Source organism: Apodemus sylvaticus, chromosome 2, assembly GCF_947179515.1.
Source record: "Apodemus sylvaticus chromosome 2, mApoSyl1.1, whole genome shotgun sequence".
Taxonomy (NCBI): domain Eukaryota; kingdom Metazoa; phylum Chordata; class Mammalia; order Rodentia; family Muridae; genus Apodemus; species Apodemus sylvaticus.
Genome location: NC_067473.1, coordinates 168,475,136 through 168,497,623, shown reverse-complemented (window position 1 = coordinate 168,497,623; position 22,488 = coordinate 168,475,136).

Genomic DNA, 22,488 nt, shown 5'->3' with positions numbered 1-22,488 from the left:
TATTACATTGGTAACTCCATCTTGGTTCTTGGAACCACTTTCTTGGAAGACATTTTTTAATACTTTTTTTCTGAGGTAGCACTTCTCTTTATTGAGGTGTGTGTGTGTGTGTGTGTGTGTGTGTGTGTGTGCGCGCAGCACAATGCTGTATCTTGCTTTTGTATCCAGTCTCTCAGGTTATACCTTTTTCTTGAAGAATTACATCCAATGATATCAAGAGCAATTAAAGGAAAATGATTGTTAGTGACATGTTTTTTGTTGTAGGTGGCATTATGTGCATGTTATTCTCTCCTTTTTGCTTTGCTTTGAGATGATTTATATCTTCTTTTTTCTTTTGTGTAAGTTTGCTCCTTGTTTTGGAGTTTTCCTTCTATAATTCTCTGTAGGGCTGGATTGGTAAATATACGTTGTTTTAAATTGGTTTTGACTTAGAATATGTTGTTTCTACATCTATGTTGATTGAGAGTTTTGGTGGGTATAGTAGTCTGCCTGGCATTTGTGTTCCTTGGGGTTCCAAGGCATTGCAGACCTTGGGGTCCGCATGACCTCTCTACGGGCTCTTATGGCTTTTAAGATCTTCGTCTTTAAAGTTTGATGTCATTCTGATGGGTCTATCTTTATATTTTACTTGGCATTTTCCTTAGATCTTTTAAGATTCTTTTTTTCTTGGCATTTAGTATTTTGATTAGTATGTGACTGGAGCATTTTCATTTCTGGTCCAGACTATTTGGTATTCTACAGGCTTCTTGGACATTTATGGCCACCTTTTCATGTTGGGAAAGTTTTCTTCTATGATTCTAAGACATTTTCAGATTCTTTGTGCTGGAATATTCACTCTCTTCAATTGCCATTATTATTAGATTTGGTCTTTTCATTGTGTTTCAGTTTTCTTGAAAATTTGGGGTTAGGTGTATTTTGTGTTTTGAATTTTCTTTTTAACAGTATAGTCAATATAGTCAATATCTTCAAATTTTCTTCTACACCTGAGATTTTCTCTTCTATCACTTTTATTCTCTAGGTTATGCTTGCATCTCTTCTAAGTTTTTCATTTCAAGGTTTGCCTCCTTGTGTTTTTTTTTTTTTTTAATTGTTTGTACCTCCACTTTTAGGTCTTGGACCACTTTGATCAATTCCTTTACATGTCTTATTGTGTTTTCCTATATTTCTTTAAGGATTTATTTGTTTCTTCTTTAACAGCTTCTACCTGTTTATTGGTGTTTTCCTTTGTTTCTTTCAGTGAGTTTTTTATATGCCACTTAAAGGACTCTATTATCTTCATTATAGAGACTTTTCAGTGAGCTTCCCAGTTTTCAGGTGTGTTGGTATATCCAGGACTTGCTCTGGTTTGAGGACTGGATTGTGATTAGGCCAAAGTTTTTTTTATTCCTTTGTTTACAGTCTTGTGCTTGCTTCTCACCATCTGGTTATTTCTGGTGTCCTCTGATCTGCTTCCTGTGTGCCTGGGTTGCTGCAGATCTCCTAGGTGACCTGTGGCCCTGGCTGTAGCAGACCTCTGGTGAGTCTTTGAAACTATTTGGTCTTCAGAGGTATATGTATGTAGGTGACCTATTGCACAGGTTGCAGAAGCTATCCTGGGAGACCTTCAGACTGTTGGGTCTTTAGAAAAGCAGGGAAGTTGTTGCTTTGTGTGTATCTTTACTGGGAGGTTTTCACACTGTGGCATCTATTTCACTGTGTGCAGTAGAACTCCTGGGAGATATTTAGACTGGGGGAGTCAGTTGCCCTGAGTTCTGCAAAACTCCTGGAAGGTCTTCATACTGTTGGGTCTTGAGAGGAAATGACAAGCTGTCAATCTATCCTAGCAGAAATTGCAGGCTAAAAGGAGAATGGAGATTGGGGGTTGAGAGGTTTGAGGGAGGGTTGGGTCCGAAATCTTCTGGACTCCTCAGGATTCCCAACCGCTGTAGTTATTTGGAAGTGCCCCTTACCTATTACACTGAGTACAGCAGAACAACTTCAAGGCCTTCAGACTGTGGTGTCTTCAGAGAAGCAGATCAGCTGGTAATCTGCCTGGGTCAAAGGTTCAGGCTAGAAAGGCAAGACTTTTGTTTCAATAAAACAAATATTATAAAATTTGTGTATGGTTTAGCTAAAATAAGCACAGAATATATTGACTAGCAAGAGAGATGAAAGGGTGATTTGCTTCTTTAAGTTGATGTAGGTAAATAACACTTTAAAAAGAAAAAAAAAAAAAACACTCTCCAAACCAGTTGCATTCTACTGCCCCCAGCAGAATCTCATCCTAGTTGACCAGATTGTGTATAGTAGTGCAGGAAAAAACTGGAAGTAAATTTCCCTGATGCACAATTGTGACTTAAGTTTTCAAGTAATCGTGCCCTTATCTGTAAGTGATTCAATTTGAATAATCTCCCCCAAAAACAGAAAAAAAAATTTTATCAAATATTTCTCCTTTCCCTTAATCTTTCTTGGATCACTAATGCCTTCTTATTGGTTTTAATGTAAATGAATGGAAATATAATAACTCTATTCAAATTGCAGAAACCTCTCATGATCTGGATCCTATAAATATGACCAGAGCAATCAAATTCATTACGAAAACCAATTTTGATGGCAAGTGTGTCATCCCCATGCCTAAATGACTATTGTGAGATGAACTCAATGGGAAATGTGTAAAGCTCCATCTTCCATGGTAATAGAGAACTATAGTGGCTTTCATCATCTCTAGAGGGTTTTTTCCTGAGAAATACAGGTTTGTAGATAAAGCTTCAGAAATGTGAGTCTGTGCCATGTCTATGTTTCTGTGCTCTAATATATTTCTCTGATCATGGAAAGTGTAGTATGGTTGCTTATAAGATATATGGCCATTGTCTCTGTCTTCTCTTCTCACCTCACACTCATTCCTCTGAGCAGTTCCCACACCATCAGCCTCCAGCTGTCGTTTAAACACAGGGCTCAAAACATTTTGTGAGTACACAGACTGTAAGTCAATACAGTGCCCCAAACCATTACATTTCACATAGTTGCTACCAACATTTTCTTTATTTACTTTTTAATTTTGAAACATCTTGGTAAATTAATGGATTTTAAACCTAATTTAATCAATTTTGATAACACACATGTTCCAGGGACATATGCATGAGACATTTTGTATTATTTGCATATGAAAAGAGTAGCAGAGAATTTAAAAGAAGATATATGATGAATGTCAGCTCCAAGCAGTGATATTTCTGTTCTTAATCTTAAAGGAAAAGCTCTGTACTTTCATTGAGTATTATGATAGCCACTGGATTTTCATACATATGTAGTCACTAGCAAATTAATGTGGAATCAACTTTGTATCCAATTTGTTAAGAATATCATAGTATCATGAAAGGATACTGAATTTTTAAGTGTCTTTTATATTTGTAACTTTTTATGGTGATTTTCTTAATCTGTTATGTGATATGGGACACCTGATTGTTACACTTGTTGAATAAACATTGAATTATAGGTGTAAATCAAAATCACTATGCCCGATCATTTAGGGAAATGTTGGTTTAAATGTGATTACTAAGTTTATTTATCGAAAGACAGAAAAAGGAAGATAAGAAAGGTGATGTTGAATAGGCAGTCATGTTCTTGTAGATTTAAGTTCACAAAGAAGAAAATGAAAGATTCTTCTATCTATTCTCATATAATCTCTTCTTTAAGCATACAAAATCTGAAAGACAGACTCAGACCTAGAGCTTAGTCTAAGGTAAGCACTCCTGAGTCATCTGGTGAGAACCAAAAACAACCCACCCTATGTAAGATTTTAAACAACTACACTCACTAAATTTCAGGTTTTGAAACTACTAGGTGCTGTCTTCTGGGCCTCCCACCAAGAACCTCCCCAGTGCCAACCTTTCCAGGAATCTAGATGAGAGGTAGAAATCAATCATATGCAATAGGAATGATTACCAGCAATAAAATAAAATTAAATTTTAAAGTGTGTTGAAATGAAATAGTAATAAGCATACAATTAGATTCTGTTGTCTTCTGAAGTACAGCAGTAGACTCTTTGGTCTTCTCCCTCCTGTATATAAGTTGACCTCCAATCTCATCTTGCCCATTCTTGAATAACATCTGCTGAGATTCAATCTTTGTGAACAATGAGTACTTCAGTGTTCTCTTACTCAACAGATTCTACATTCTAATGTTTTCCTTAAGTGTTGAAGAAATTATCTCTTTCATAATGCTGGGTTCAGATTTGCAAATATCTCATTGTTTCCTTGTTCTCTCTCTGACTTCTTATCCTTGTCTTTCTATTGCTATTATAAAACAGCATCACCAAAGACAATACAGGGCATGTAGTTGAGCCTCATATACAGAATGCAATTCCATCATGAAGGGAAGTCAGGGAAATAACTCAAGACTTAGCATCTGGGATTGAATCTGGGACAATGTAAGAGAGATTCTTAATGGCTTATGCCTAGTGTCCTGTTCACCCTTCTGTCCTCTAACACATAGGAACAACCTTACAGTAATGATACTATAAAGGGTGACCCAGACCTTCCCATAACCACATTAGTCATGGATCAAGAAAGTGCCTCACATTGAAACAAAGACCTCTGACATCTATAAAGACTCTAACTGAGACACAATGAGATGAATTCTTCCCAGAGCAAATCTGATTTACTACTTATGGCCTTGTCTGTTACTGGATCAAAATATGTTTATTTTGAACTATTGAAAAATTGGAAACTAGAGACTATTATGACATTGAAAAAGAAAAGAGGATAGCCCTTCAACATCCAAACTTCATAGTCTTATAGATTTTTCTCATTTTTGGTTGAGACAGATGAACACTGATTGGGTAGTATGAAAAAATATACAATAGGAGAATATATAAGTTGAATTGGTGACACTGCAGGATATTAAATTCCGATAAAGGCCTGATTCCCAAAGGTGTCAATCAGAGATGTTGGAGAATCACCCTGAGACATGGTGCTAATAGGTTGTAGATTGCTGTCTACCACATAAAATAGCTGAGTATTTTAGTATATCACAGGGTCAATATAAAAGCTTCCACAGGTCTCTATGTTCTCCCTTTCTGCCATCTTTCTTATACTATAGAGCTCATATCTAATTTTCTTAGGTACTGTCTTACCATGAGCATTTGTGGCTGGAATTTCACATTCTGTAGATTTTATATACTTGTGAGACTAAGTATAAAACCTATAGCACATCTCTTCTAAAAAATTCCTGGCCAAAATATTGATCACTGATTAATATTAAACATTGCTCTTGCTGAGGAACATGAGTCAGTATGCAGCAGCCCAATGGAAGCACAAAGCCATATGTAATTCCATTTCCAAGGGATCTTAGCCCTCTTCTGAACATGATCACCAGAATCATATAGGGGGCACAGACATGCAGCACATAAAATATTCATATTCATAAAATCAAATAAATAAATTTTAAAATATACTGTAGTAAAGATGTCTGGGTAGACAGAAATAGTATAAGCATTTAAGAATGAGTAAACAGATGTTCATAGTATAATATACTATCACTTCAATTTACTTTGAATTCTATCCTCATATTAAAAGTGGGTGAGTTTGTTTTGTTTCTCTCCCTTGGGTTAAGATCTCTGCAATGAAGTACATTAGTATCTTAAGAAACAAAATAAAAGAAGATCTAAATTTTGTTGGATTTGTGAGACATGGAGGAGACAGGGGAGTTGGAAAGATAACCGGAAAAGTAACATGAGAGTTGGAAAGTTGAAATGTTCTTGCATGCAATTTTAAGTTTCTTCAAAAAGAACATTTGGGGTCTCTCCTGTGAACTAAAAAAAAACCTTAATATTTATAAAAGAAACAAAAATTAAAAGAAAAGAAAAGAAAAATCTTTAAATAATAAAGAAGAGGGAATTGGGGTGTAAGTATGACTATATACACCTGGAGAGGTTAAACAGAATTTTTTCTTTGTAAGAAATTATTAATGTCTGCTAAACGGTATTTGGGCCTTAGAAAAATTGACATGATTTTACCAAAATGGAAAAAGCTACATGAAGGCAAGAAATAACTGTTAAGTATAAGTAGTTCTGAAACATCACAGGTTTGTAGAGGATAAAACTTAATTGTGATAAAAAATGGTTATTAAATATTATTAAAATTTAATATACTAGTAAAAAATAATCTACCTCCTATTTGAAACACTTAGTTTTCCTAACACTTTGTTCTAATTCTGATAAAAAAAAAAACTTTGAAGGACTGCAGTTAAAAACAGAGATTTTATGCTTAGTTAAAACAATTACATATGTTTGCTTTTCATTAATGTTTTGGGGTTTTCAACTATTTAAAAACTCAAAGTTTATTAAAATATTTATTTTACTCCAAATTTCATCGGATGTTATGAAAGATCATAAAGAGTTTTCTCTTCAAGTTGGATAAAACTCTCTTTCTCACCACTGTAGAAGCTTACCCTCTCAGCTTCATGTTCGCAGAAATAAATCTCAGACTCGAAATATATTTGCAAATACCATGATCATATTTTTGGTTTTTTTCTGTTTAAAATCATAACTTAAGAATACCCTTTTCTTATCAATGCCAGTCTGCCATGTGGCTGGTTACCTGTTGTCAAGAACCATGCATCAGCCACATCATATTTTCCGAGCAAGTCATTCTGGTGCCTGGCTCCATCCCAGAATTCTTTTTGCCTCCCAGATATTCAAACTCTGATTTTCTGCCTAAGCCATAGGCCAAATTTTTCATTAGCAGGTGATGCTTTTAAGAGATTATCTCAGAGCATAAACTATTGGTGTTCTAATCAGAAAACTTTCCCCTGTGCCCATGTGCTCAATGCTCTTCCCCAGTTTCTTTTCTATTAGTTTCAGTGTGTCTGCTTTTATGTGGAGGCCCTTGATCTATTTGTAGTTGAGCTTAGTACAAATAGATAAGAATGGATCGATTTGCATTCTTCTGCATGCAGACCTCCAGTTGAACCAGCACCATTTATTGAAAAGGCTATCTTTTTTTCCACTGGATAGTTTTAGCTCCTTTGTCGAAGATCAAGTGACCATAGGTTTGTGGGTTCATTTCTGAGTCTACAATCCTATTCCATTGATCTTCCTGCCTGTCACTATACCAATACCATGCAATTTTTAGCACTATTGCTTTGTAGTACTGCTTGAAGTCTGGGATACTGATTTCCCCAGAAGTTCTTTTACTGTTGAGAGTAGTTTTAGCTATCCTGAGATTTTTGTTATTCCAGATGAATGTGAGAATTGCTCTTTCTAACTCTATGAAGAACTGAGTTGGGATTTTGATGGGGATTGCAAAGAACTGACAAATGGGAACTCATAAAATTACAATGTTATTTAAATTTCAGAGTCAATCTCTCCAATAACAAAAGGAAAAAATCAGTGCATTTTAACAGGGTATCTTGTCAATTAAATTTCTGGAATCAGAAATAACTTGCTCCCATGTGTTCAGTTTCTGGTCCCTAGCACTGCAAAAATAGATTTCTTGCTGAGGTCTCTACTGCCACACAGAAAGTTTTTGAAACCTGTATCACAACATAAGATGATCCATTCAGGATTTTCAGAGATGTTCTCTTAATGATTTGATGAGAAAATAAGTGAAGTTGAATGGACAAACACATGGAGGTACAAACAAACATGTACCTGTTCATTTGCCCAGTTATAGTTTAACTATAATGATTAACACTGGAGAAGTAAGTCATGCAAGGTTCTTGACTTTACCAAAGTTCTACTGGTAAAATATGACTTCTAGTCACTCTCAAAATAGTCTATAATTGAGCTCCTTGCCATCCTCAAATTCTGCTGGCGGAAGGACTCCAACTATATGATTATCACCTGATCTAAAGATTGGAAAGTGAATAACTCTCTACTCAGTGACTGCTGGTTCAAAGTAGAAATAAAAATGGAAAATAAAAATTTCTTAAAATTCAATGAATATGAAGGCAAAAAACACCCAAACTTAAGGGATACAATGAAAGCAGTGCTAAGAGCAAGTTCATAGCACTAAGTGCCCTTATACAGAAATTGAATTTTTTGCCGACATTGAAAGAGCAATTCTTAGCTTCATATGGGAAAAAAACCTAGGGTACCCCAAACAATCGTGAAGAACAATGGAATTCTAGAGGTATTTCCATTCCTGATATCAAGCTTTACTACAGAACAACGGTAATAAAAATTGCATGATATTTGTATAGAAACAAGTTTACCAATGAAATCAAATCAAAGACCCAGCAATAAAACCACATGCCTATAGACACTTTGTTTTTGACAAAGAATCCAAAATCATACAATAGAGAAAGAAAATATTTTCAACTCTTGCTGGTCTAACTGAATGTCTTCATGTATAGGAATGTAAATATTTCCACATTAATCACCCTGTACAGATCTCGAGTCCAAGTGGATCAAAGCATTCAGTGTTTGATAAATTAATTTACTCTATTCCTACAGGTAAGGAAAGATGTTTACTTCCTATCAACCATTATCTGAACTGAATGGTTCTTATTATAACAAATATGGTGACCTTGTTGCAAGATTTGTCAAACTGTCTATTGTAGATTCCATTTTCTTATTTTGTCTACTTAAGAGTTTGGTATTTGCTTTTGTTCTTTTCTGTATGATGATTTATATTTTTGTATGTGCTTTCCTTTTCATTTTAACTTCCAGTTTCATGTGACAGTAGATATCATCTAGTATATAAACAGCCTTTAAACTTCATGTGTTCAAATTTCAAACGATAAACACACTGTAAGTTAATATGTCTTTAAATTCTCAATTCTACTGCTGGTTAATTTTATTCATTTAAACTGTTATTAAGAATTTAAATGAAGATTATATGCATAAATGTTCAAAAGCTTGAGTTTCCAACCTTCCTTTTTTTTAGATCCTAAGGTTTTCACTACTTTGATGAAAATAATTCTACATTTTCATCAGAAACAAATATTTTTAGTTATGTAGCTTGTGTAAGTAAAGATTAAATAAGATATATTTTTGTTTATTTTAAATAAGGTAAAACACAGACTATAGTAAAGTGAGATTTTAAATTGTACAAGTTAAAACTGAAATTATGGAAAGAAACTAAACTGAATCATATTTTTGAGTATTTAAAACTTTTACTTACAAATGACTGAACAGCATACCCAGAAACTCTTTTAAACATGTTTCATAGACCTCCATGTAATAATAACCCTAACTTCAATATATAGTATTCCATAGCTGAGAGTCAGAAACCCACTCCCACAACAGCAAATGGAGAACTAATGGCAGCAGTGGCCATGCATCAGCAATTTTTACTCACTCCAGCACCTCCTAGCACAGGGTCTGAAATGAGGTCACATAAACACCATAGAGGAAATCCATGGGTTTTCACAGTAAAGAGAACTGACCAATGAATTGTTAGAATTTATAAAAGGTAGAAGAAGAGGAACACAGAAGTTAAAGTTTATGAGCAATATAGAGGCCAGAGGAACAAAAAGGAAATTTTCATAAAATAATTAATTCTAAATTTATTTTTTATTAGATACTTTTTTATTTACATTTCAAATGTTATCCCCTTTCCTGGTTTCCCCTCCAAAATGCCCCTACCCCATTCCCCCCTCCATCTGCTCACCAACCCACCCACTCCTGCTTCTCTCTCCTGGCATTCCACTATACTGGGGCATCAAGCCTTCTCAGGACCAAGGGCCTCAGTATGGCTCCATGAGAACTTTTATTTCATCTTTTAATTTTAAGACATTAGCAGTCACATCATCCAAACACAAGATAATTGGAAACAAGTGTCCTCTTTGACTTTGATTCCAGTCACTTCTGATGATTTTCAATCAAAAGTGTGGTCTAATATTATGTCCCCTGTCCAGGAAACACCTTTTTTTGTTTGTTTTGATTTTTCACATGCACACACACACATACACACACCAGTGGAATCTGTGTGACAAGTTCCACAGACTGAGGCATTAGATTTCAAAAGAACTGGTTGTGGAACTCTCCGCCAGAGAAAATATATTGAGCAGTAGTTCTCATTGCAATTTTTCTTTTTTGTTTTCTTTCATTCATTTTCTTACCTACAGGTTCCTGGTAGCCTAGACAATGATCTGAAGCAAGAATAACATGACCTTATCACCAGGGAAACCAATGCTTTACTTTTCAAATATTTTACAAAATTATTATGTAGATAAAAACTTTCCCAATAATAAAATTTCATATGGCTACACATGTGTCATTGGAACTGGATATTGGTATATGATAAAGAAATCCTTAATTAGAAGGAATTAAAATAGTTTAAAATTTTGATTTGAAGATTTATAAAAAAAAAATCAGGCATTATATGTTAAACAATAATTAATCGTAGGGGCTGGGAAGTTAGCTCAGTGGTTAAGAGTACTGACCATAAAGATTTATTAACCTGTTTTAGGGAATGACACTAGCCTTGGATAATCACCCTGTTGAATACATTCATTTAGAATTGCTATATTTTTAATGATGATGTTACCCATTCTGTTTGTGATTCACTGAACACGTAGTTAAGAGTCATAATGCGTATTTTCATAATGCGGATTTTTGTATTTTATTGTGCCAAATGATTCTTGTTAGTATTCACAATTGTTTCTCTAGATATGGTTTCTAAGAATTGTGTCATGTTTGGTTTAATGTATAAAATCCCCTGCTTGGGAGCTGCAAAATACACTCAGATTCAAACTGCCTCTGTGTTTGTTTCTGTTTGTCACAACCAAATCCTTATCCACCTGGACTTCAAGAACCCTCATCTCAGGGACCCCCATACCCAGCTGGGGTGGTCCATGGCACACACACACATGATTTATTTATTTATTTATTTATTTATTTATTTATTTATTTATTTATTTATTTACATTCCCAGTGTTATGCCTCTTCCCAGTGTCACTTCTACAAATACCCTCTCCATACCCTTTGCCCCCTGATTCTAGGCATTGAGCCTACACAGGACCAAGGACCTCCCCTCCTTTTGAGGCCAATCCTCTGCTACATATGCAGCTGGAGTATTGGATTCCTCCATGTGTACTCTGTTGTAGTGATTTAGTCCCTGAGAGATCTGGAGAGGGTCTGGTGGGTTATATTGCTGTTCTTCCTATTGGAGTTACAAACTCTTTCAGCTCCTTCAGTCCTTCAGTCCTTCTCCTATATCCTCCATTGGGGTCCTTGTAGTCAGTATGATGGTTGGCTGGGAGCACCTGGGTCAGTATTGGTCAGGCTCTGGCAGAGCCTCTCAGGGGACAGCCATACTAGGCTACATTCAGCAACTGCTTTTTGACATCAGAAATAGTGTCTTGGTTTGATTCTGCAGATGGCATGGATCCCTAGGTGGGATATTCATTGGATTGCCTTTCGTTAAGTCTCTGCTCCACTCTTTGTCAGTGCATTTACTTTAAATAGGAACAATTCTGTGTTAATATTTTTAAGATGATGTTTGGGGACTTGCCCCATCCTTCAACTGGGGACCATGGCTAACTTCTGGATATGGTAGCAACAGATTTTCTCTCCTCTTTCTTGGGTATTTCAGCTAATCTCATTGACATTGGGTCCTGGCAGCTCTTGCTTTCCTGGCATCTGGGACTTTATAGTGGCTATGCCGAGATACTCATCCCCCACTGCTGCACACTTCCATTCAATTCCCTACCCTCTGTATTTCCTCTCCTTTTCCCTCCACCTCCTCTGTCCCTACCAGTTCCCCTTCCCTCTACCTCCCATGAATATTTTGTTCCCCTGAGTCCCCTGAGTAGGACTGAAGCATTCACACTTTGTTCTTTCTTCTTTTTGAGCTTTATATGGTCGTTGAGTTGTACTGTGGGCATTCCAAGCTTTTTTCCTAATATCCATTTATCAGTGAGTACATATCTTATGCATACTTTTGTGACTGGGTTACCTCATTCATCCATCCATTTGCCTAACAATTTCATAAAGTCATTGTTTCAATAGCCGAATAGTACTCCATTATGTAAATGTACAATATTTTTTTGTATCCATTTCTCTATTTGTGTTTTTTCCAGCTTCTGGGTATTATAAATAAGGCTGTTGTGAAAATAGTGAAGCATGGGTCCTTATTACATGTTGGAGCATCTTCTGGGTATATGCCCAGGAGTGGTATAGCTGGGCCCTCAGGTAGTAATATGTCCAATCTTCTGTACCAGATTTTATGTACCAGACAGTTATGGAACATAAAAGTAATGATTTATGCAAATTGAAATACTAGTTGAATATCATGCATATGGATATAAATACATAATGACTTATAGAAGTAAGAATAAGTGTAGTGAATTATGATCCTTGTAATATTAACTGTAATATATGACACCATAGTTTATACAACTACAAGTACATGTGTGGACAACCTCAATATCGTGACTCATATTTACACAGTATTAACATGTATGTGGGCACATACATACACACACATGCAAATTTGTCACCATAGACTTATAATTTACAGTATTAACAAGTATTATACTTAAACAATACACAAATGTTAATTTTAATATTTGAGCTGATTGATTGGAGTGTTTCTGCAATATTGTTGCTAATGTCACCTTTTAGACATTTGAGAAATTATATGTTGGCCATGTTACTCCCACCTTAACCTGTTTAGCTAAATTCCCAAAAAGGAACTGCTGATTACAGTGTACAGGTTTGAGGTTACCCAGTTGGGGTTGAAAGGTGTCATTTTTCTACTCACTTTTAAACCCAGTTGCCTCCTGTAATACAAACAACTACAGAGCATCCTCCAAGATGCTGGTGGTCCTACACAGTAGCCTTGGTAATCCTAGATTCAGCAAGTAGAAGTCAACTCAGGTGAGAGTAGATTCTGCTGTGGCTTAGGAGACACTGATATGTAGGAGAGAAGAATGAAGGGAATAGGTGAGAAAAAAGAGAGAATCTGGAGAGTTCATATTGCAAAAACTCATCCTGTCCTTGTGACATATTCAGGCCATCCTATTTCATATTCAATTGGAATTCCAAAGAAAGAAGTATTGGCAAAAAGATCAAAAATTGTTTCATTTGCAGTCTGAATTTCTATGCTGTAAGGATAGAAATGGGAAAGTACTAAGACATAACTAAAGAATGTAGGTGGCTCCATTTGCTGTATAGTAGACACAGAACAGATGCAAGAGGGAAATGCAAAACCCTGTTGTCAGAAACAGAGTTATGTGATAATCTTACCTCTTTACAAATTCGAAGACAAATACAATACCTGAATTAATGTGTTTTATTCGCTTACATATTCACTACTTTAAATGCTTCAAGTGACCTTTAACATACTATACACATCTTCATTTTAGGCGTTCTTAAAAATATATTAATACATTCAAAATATATAATAAAAATAACTCATAAAAGGACAATAAAATTTGGCACTGAAATATGAATATTCAGTCAAATCAGCAACCAAAATAACAAAATCTGAGGGCTATTGGAAGGAACATTTTTGTTTTGCAGAGCAGGTGGGTAACAGAATAGCTGGAGCCAAGCCAACTTCAATATTCCCCTCTGTTCAGCAGAATCTCAGGTTTGCAAGGGGGCTCAGTTATAGGTTATGCAGAGAATGGTTAGAAGTAATATCTCACTATAGTACATGTATGCCCTCTTTGGAATTGAAGACTTAGCTCTTTTATTAAATCGGCTTTGTCTTCAAAAATGTCTGAGATGCATTTTTGAAGATGCAGGAGATTTAGTAATATTAGATAAACTGATTATATCCTCAATCAGGTCAATTTTGCCAGTCATTCATTACTTCTCCACTATCATTAACATTTTTACTCTAAGAAATAAATAGGCAAAATTTTACCAACATTGCTATAGGAGGGTGGGGATATGATCAGGACCATCAAATGAAACAGTAGAGTATATTTGCTTTAAAGATAAGATAGTACTTGCTTAAGTTTGGTTTTATCATGAAATGTCTGTTATCTCCATGCATTGTGACTGAAAGTTTTGCATGGTGTATGTCCACACTGGAATGTTTTCTTGAGTATTTAGCACATCTGCCTAGGCTTCTCTGGCTCTTAGAGTCTCCAGTGAAAAGGCAGATATAATTCTACTTGGCCAGCATTTTTGTTTTATATTTGGTATTCCTCCTTGCAACGTTTAATATTCTTTCTTTGTTCTGTCCATTTATTGTGTTGATTATCATGTTCTGAGTAGACTGTCTTTTCTTGTCCAATATATTTGCATTTATTTTCTTTCATAAGACAATAAAATAATTCTAAGTAAAGATCTGATCACAAGACAGAACAACATAGCAATCTTTTTTTTAATTCGATATAATTTATTTACATTTCAAATGATTTCCCCTTTTCTAGCCCCCCACTCCCCGAAAGTCCCTTAAGTCCCCTTCTCTTTCCCTGTCCTCCCACCCACCCCTTCCCACTTCCCTGTTCTGGTTTTGCCAAATACTGTTTCACTGAGTCTCTCCAGAACCAGGGGCCAGTCCTCCTTTCTCCTTGTACCTCATTTGATGTGTGGATTATGTTTTGGGTATTCCAGTTTTCTAGATTAATAACCACTTATTAGTGAGTGCATACCATGATTCACCTTTTGAGTCTGGGTTACCTCACTTAGTATGATGTTCTTAACAACTATTAAAAAGCGTATAGAGGAACACAAGAAGTTAGACTCTAGAAAACCGAACAACCCTATTAAAAAATGGGGTACAGAGTTAAACAAAGAATTCTCACCTGAAGAACTTCGGATGGCGGAGAATCATCTTTAAAAAATGCTCAACTTCATTAGTCATTAGGGAAATGCAAATCAAAACAACCCTGAGATTTCATCTTACACCAGTCAGAATGGCTAAGATTAAAAATTCAGGAGACAGCAGGTGTTCGAGAGAGTGTGGAGAAAGAGGAACACTCCTCCACTGCTGGTGGGGTTGCAAATTGGTACAACCACTCTGGAAATCAGTCTGGCGGTTCCTCAGAAATCTAAGCACCTCACTTCCAGAAGATCCTGCTATACCACTCCTGGGCATATATCAAGAGGATTCCCCACCATGTAATAAGGATACATGCTCTACTATGTTCATAGCAGCCCTATTTATAATTGCCAGATGCTGGAAAGAACCCAGGTATCCCTCAACAGAAGAGTGGATGCAAAAAATGTGGTATATCTACACAATGGAGTACTATTCAGCCATTAGAAACAATGAATTCATGAAATTCTTAGGCAAATGGATGGAGCTAGAAAACATCATACTAAGTGAGGTAACCCAGACTCAAAAGGTGAATCATGGTATGCACTCACTAATAAGTGGATATTAACCTAGAAAACTGGAATACCCAAAACATAATCCACACATCAAATGAGGTACAAGAAGAAAGGAGGAGTGGCCCCTGGTTCTGGAAAGACTCAGTGACGCGGTATTCGGCAAAACCAGAACGGGGAAGTGGGAAGGGGTTGGTGGGAGGACAAGGGAAGAGAAGGGGGCTTACAGGACTTTCGGGGAGTGGGGGGGCTAGAAAGGGGGAAATCATTTGAAATGTAAAAAAATTATATCGAAAAAAATTTTAAAAAAGCATATAGAGTTCTAAGTACATTATAAGCATAATTTAATAATCTATAGACATATTTAGATATTGTTAAATGCTTGGGTTACCTCACTTAGGAGTTTATTTTCCAGATCCAACCATTTGCCTAAGAATTTCATGAATTCATTGTTTTTAATTGCTGAGTAGTATTCCACTGTGTAAATATACCACATTTTCTGTATCCATTCCCCCAATGAGGGGCATCTGGATACTTTCCAGCTCCTGCTATTATAAATAGGGCTGCTATGAACATAGTGAAACATGTGTCGTTATTGCATGCCAGGGAATCCTCTGGGTATATGCCCAAGAGTGGTATTGCATGGTCCTCTGAAAGTGTTATGCCAAGTTTTCTGAGGAGCAACCAGACTGATTTGCAGAGTGGTTGTACCAACTTGCATTCCCACCAGCAGTGGAGGAATGTTCCTCTTTCTCCACATCCTCGCCAACACCTACTGTCTCCTGAGAGTTTATTCTTAGCCATGCTAGTTGATGTAAGGTGAAATCTGAGGGTTGTATTGATTTGCATTTCCCTAATGACTAATGATGTTGAACATTTTTTTAAGGTACTTCTCAGCTATTCGAAGTTCTTTATGTGAAAATTCTTTGTTTAGATTTGTACCCCATTTTTAATAGGGTTATTTGGCTCTCTGGCATCTAAAATCTTGAGCTCTTTTTATATTTTGGATATTAGCCCTCTGTTGGGTGTAGGGTTGGTGAAGATCCTTTCCCAATTGGTTGGTTGCCGTTTTGTCCGCTTGACAGTGTCCTTTGCCTTACAGAAATTTGTAATTTTATGAGGTCCCATTTGTCAATTCTTGATCTTAGAGTACAAGCTATTGGTGTTCTATTCAGGAAATTTTCCCCTGTGCCCATGTCCTCAAGGGTCTTCCCCAGTTTCTTTTCTATTAGTTTCAGTATGTCTTGTTTTATGTGGAGGTCCTTGATCCACTTGGAGTTGAACTTAGAACAAGGAGATAAGAATGGATCAATTTGCATTCTTCTGCAAGCTGACCTCCAGTTAAGCCAGCACCATTTGTTGAAAAGGCCATCTTTTTTCCACTGAATGGTTTCAGCGCCTTTGTCAAAGATCACGTGACCATAGGTGTGTGGGTTCATTTCTGGGTCTTCAATCTTATCCCATTTGCCTACCTGCCTGTCACTGTACCAATGCCATGCAGTTTTTAACGCTATTGCTCTGTAGTACTGCTTAATGTCTGGGATACTGATTCCCCCGGAAGTTCTTTTACTGTTGAGAATAGTTTAGCTATCCTGGGTTTTTCATTATTCCAGATGAATTTGAGAATTGATCTTTCTAACTCTATGAAGACACAATTCACATATCAAATGACTCCCAAGAAGAAGGAAGGAGAGTTCCCTGATCCTTAAATGGCTTGTTCCTGCAATGTAGGGGAGTACCAGGACAGAGAAGTAGGAGAGGTTGATAGGAGAATGGGCTGAGGGAAGAGGGCTTAGGGAACTTATGGGGAGGGGGGAACTGGGAAAGAGAAAATAATTTGAATTGTAAACAAAGAATATAGAAAATAAAAAATTATAATAAAAAAAGAAAATCTAGATGACTATATGATTTTCTAGACAGATTCCTGATACTAAAGTTAAATCAAGAAAAGGTAACCTATCTAAAAAAAAACCCTTAAGGCTTTAAGGAAATAAAATCAGCTATTAAAAGTCCCCAAACCAGGACCATGTGACACAGCACTCCATAACCAAATACCACCTGGAGAGATCTGGCCTCCCAGGAGTATTGACATGCCTGTGAGCACAGGAAAAATGACCATTTCTGCTCAAATTCCTGGCCCCAACAGGGACCTACCCTGAGCCCTCAGGACACAGGAACCAAGGAAGGGCTGTGGACATAATCCTACAAATTTCCATCTGTACCCTGGAGCTGACCCTGTGCCACTCCTCTCCATAACCAAATTCTTCCCAGAGAGAACTGGTCTCCCAGGAGTATTGACAAACAGGCTTGTAGGAGGAAAAAGCCTCAGTCAGAGACAACAAGACCTTCTATCACTGTTGTATTCCATAGCTGCCTCCAACTATTACGAACTGGGTTGCTGGAATAGAAGTTGAGGGATAGATGGGGAAGGGGCAAAAAGAAAGAAGGACCAGGACAATGTTTCACTAATCGAGGCCGAAACTTTAATGCCAATCAGAACTTTTAAAAATTTGGGCAACCCTTCCCCCCAGACTTCAGGTTGAGTTCCGGTGGAAGTTGTCTAGCTTCTCCTGGAGGTTCTTGTCTCAACTGCTCTGGCAGCTGGGTGGGTCACCTGCTTAATTCAGGAATTCCTAGACCTGGAGGAACAATGAGCTTAACCTTCACTGAGCCTTTCCACCCTAGGATAAAAATTCCTGCCTTAACCTACTTCCCTATTATGTCCTAAGGCAGATTCCTGCCTGAAGCCAGGGATTGTCCTTGGCCAATGTCAAGTTCACTCTTTGCACTCTTCCCAAGGATAATAATTCCTACTGTACCACGTGGAATGACTCCCAAATATGGCTCTGTACATATCACCAGAGATAACCAGAAAGTGAGAGGCAAGGGAAAGAACATAAAGAACAGATGCCAGACAACAGGGCAGCATTAAAACCCAGGTCTTCTACCACAGCAAGCCTTGGATACCCCCAACACAACAGAAAAGCAAGACTTTAAATTAAAATCACATCTCATGATGATGATAGAGGACTTTAAAATTATGTAAATAACTCCCTTACAGAAATACAGGAGATAACAGGTAAACAGGTAGAAGTTCTTAAAAGGAAGAGAAGAATCCCTTAAAATATTATAAGGAAAAAACAATGAAACAGGTGAAAAAATTGAAAAGAAATAATCCAGGATCTAAAAAGGAAATAGAAACAATAAAGAAATCACAAAGGGATATACATTTTGTCAATATAGAAAACATGGGAAAGAGATCAGGAAGAGTCCTAGATGAGGCATTATCATTAGAAGACAAGAGATAGAAAAGAGAATCTTGGGTGCAGAAGATACCATAGAAAACATTAAAACAACACTCAAAAAAAATACAAAAACAAAAAGCTACTAACCCAAATCATCCAGGAAATGCAAGACACAATGAGAAGATCAAACCTAAGTATAATAGATACAGAAGAGAGTGAAGATTCTCAACTTAAAGAGCCAGTAAATATCTTCAACAAAATTATAGAAGAGAGCCTTCCTAACCTAAAGAATGAGATACCCATGAACATGGAAGAAGTCTACAGAACTCCAAATAGATTTGACCAGAAAAGAAATTCCTCCCATCACATAATAGTCAAAACGACAAATGCATAACACAAAGAATGAATATTAAAAGTAGTAAGGTAAGAGTCAAGTAACATATAAAGGGAGACCTTTCCTAATTACACAAGACTTCTCATCAGAGACTAGAAAAGCTAGAAGATCATGGGCAGGTGTCATACAGATCTTAAGAGAATACAAATGCCAGCCTAGGGTGCTATCAGCAAACAAGATATTCCATGAAAATACCAAATTTACACAATATCTTTCCATAAATCCAGTTCTATGAAGGACAATAGATAGAAAACTCCAGCCCATGGAGAGAAACTACACCCTAGAAAAAGCAAGAAAGTAATCTTTCAACAAACCCAAGAGAAGATAGAAACAAAACATAAATTCCAAGTCTACAAGCAAAAATAACAGGAAGCAAAATCACTATTCCTTATATCTCTTAACATTAATGGCTCAATTCCCCAATAAAAAGACATAGACTAACAGACTGCATATGTAAGCAGGACCCAGTACTTTGCTGCCCACAGGAAATGCACCTTGTTGTCAAAGACAGACACTACCTCAAAATAAAGGGCTAGAAAAGAAATGCCAAGAAAATGATTTCAAGAAACAAGCTGGAGTAGGCGTTCTAATATCAAATAAAATCTACTTTCAACCCAAAATTATCAATAAGGATGAATAAGGACATGTCATACTCAACAAAGGAAAAATCTACCAAGAATAACTCTCAATTCTGAACACCTGTGCTCAAAATGCAAGAGCAATTTCATTCATAAAAGAAACTTTACTAAAGCTCAAAACACACATTGCACCTCACATAATAATAGTGGGAGACTTCAACCGTTCACTCTCATCAATGCACAGATAGTGGAAACAGAACCTAAACAGAAAAACAGTGAAACTAACAGAAGTTATGGATCAAATGGATTTAACACATATCTGCAGAAGAATACACCTTCTTCTTAGCACCTCATGTTAACGTCTCCTAAACTGACCATATAATTGATCACAAAACAGGCCTCAACAGATACAAGAAGAGAACCCACTTACATATGGTCACTTGATATTCATAAAGGAGGTAAAAAAAAATCAGTAGAAAAAAGATGGCATCTTCAACACATGGTGCTAATTCCACTGGTAGTCAGCACATAGAAGAATGTAAAGCCATCTATTCTTATCTTCTTGTACAAATTTCAAGTCCAATTGGATCAAGAATATCCACACAAAACCAGATACACAGAAATGAATAGAAAAAAAAGTGGGAAAGAGCCTCAAACACATAGGCACGGGGAAATTTCCTAAACAGAATGCCAATGCCTTATGCTCTAAGATCAAGAATTCAGAAAGGTAACCTCATAAAATTGCAAAGCTTCTGTAAGACAAAGGACACTGTCAATAGAACAAAATGGGAACCAACACATTGGGAAGTGATCTTTACCAATCCTATATCTGATAGAGGGCAAATATTCAACATATACAAGGAACACAAGAAGTTAAGACTCCAGAGAACCAAATTCTTTCACCTATTTGGTTTGTTAAAAAAATGGGAAACAGAGCTAAACAGAGAATAGGAAACTCAGAAAACTTAAATGGCTGAGAAGCACCTAAAGAAATGTTAAACACCCTTTGTCATCAGTGAAATGCAAATCAAAACGACCCTGAGATTCTGCTTCATACATAGGCAAAGGCAAGCAGATTTCTGTGAGTTCCAGACCAGCATGTCTACATATCAGCTTCCTGGGTTAGGGATACACAGAGAGGCCCTGCCTCAAATTAAATAAATGAATAAATAAATGGAGAGTCATAAAGGGAAGTGGAGAAAGAAATCCACTGGTTAACTCATGAGGTCTTAAGTTCTCCCAAAAACATATTCTTCAAAAAGAGATCAAAATCATTACAAAAAAGGAGGGTACAATAGTATTATCAATTATGTATCTCTCTTTTGGAACTCATACCTAACTAAACATTTTCCATTTATTTTTCTCTCCACAAGATTGTCAAAACTCCAAAGCAACAATTATTTTCTCAAAGGTCATAGATTACCAAGTAATCCAGTTTATAGTATCAGTTTATATTATGTTTAGCTAGTAACAATTGTATTTACCAAGAAAGTGATCATCATTTATCCTACATCTTATTTTGAAGACATTTTCAGCTAAACTTGCTAATCATCTTCTCTGTAATCTTATACTCCGAACTATTCATGTTTATCCCAAACCCTATATTTTCATGGCACATATCAAAACCTGTGGCCCATGATCACAAGGTCCAGGAACTCAGACCCAATATAAGATGAAATGTTTTCTTTGATCATTAACTTGTCCCCAGTCTATTTTTCTCTTCCAAGTACAATTACATCCTTGTCATTAAGAAAACTCACTGTACATTTTTTAACTATACAGCTGCAACCATCACTATTTTAATAATGGGGGGTCACATTCTGCTCTATTTTATTTTTTATTTTTTGGCAAAACATCTTAAACTACCTGAAAGGGCTTAAAAGGGGGGAAGTATAGGGGGTTAGGTGAGTGTGGCTAGGCTGCATGGGGGAAGGTGTCCAGGCCCTTTCCTGGGCACCTCTGCCCCTGAGGGACCACACACACACAGGCATAATATAGAATAGAGTTTATTCAGAGTAGGGGATGGGAGTTAGTGGTAGAGAGAGGTAGAGAGAGAGGGAGAGAGAGAGACAGAGAGAGAGAGAGAGAGAGAGAGAGAGAGAGAGAGAGAGAAAGACAGAGAGAGAGAGAGAGAGAGAGAGAGAGAGAGAGAGAGAAGAATAGAATAGAGAGAGTGGAGGGGAGGCCGGCCATGACCACGTGGAGGGGGGAAAGAGCCCCAGGGTCAGAGAGGTGAGAATGTGGGAGCGTAGAGAGCAAAGAGGGAGAGGAGGAGAAAGTAGCCCCTCTTATAGTGGGCCAGATCTCTGGGGCGGGGCATACCTGCCTATTTCCATGTAGGTGTGGGGTGGAGCTTAGACAAAACCCCAACATTCTCCAATATTTGATTACTTAATAAAGGAAAAAGAAAAAAGAAAAGAAGTGACGGCGAATACGGCAAAGCAGGAATAGGGTCGTTGTTGAGATCTGGCTGCTTCATGCTGACATTGGGGCGGCGTGTCTCTGGGGAACCTAGAGAAAGGGGTATGTGGGGGTGATTGTCCAGTCTCAGGAGGACTGGCTGCTTCTTTGCTGTCCAGGGTCTGTAGAGCCATTTGAGGATAGGTCAGGAGAACAGGTCCAGTAGAAGCTGTCTGCATCTGGAGAAGCTGAGAGGAGATTGGAGCCTGTGAAGGTTGCTTCTCTGGAGCTGTCCTGGATATGGCAAGGGCCTGGACTTAAGAAGATGTTGGAACACATTAGTATAGGTAGGGAATAAGACTAAGTACATTTGAGAGAAAGAAAAATTTTCTTAAGATGTACAATTGAAACCCAGAGGAATCCCACCCTTTGGAAATGTAGTAAAGTGGGAACTTGGGCAGATGTACTTATCTGGATGGAGCCTACTTGGTCCATGAGCAGTAGATTGCGGTAGGTTTCCTGTAGCTAACAAGTTTATTAAAGAGATAACAACATGAGTTAACCACATGAACTGTCTTTAAGATGAGCCTTTATGGATCAGAAGTAATAGAATTGAAGGTTGGGACAGTGACAGAGCAAGAAGAGGAAATATGAAGCATT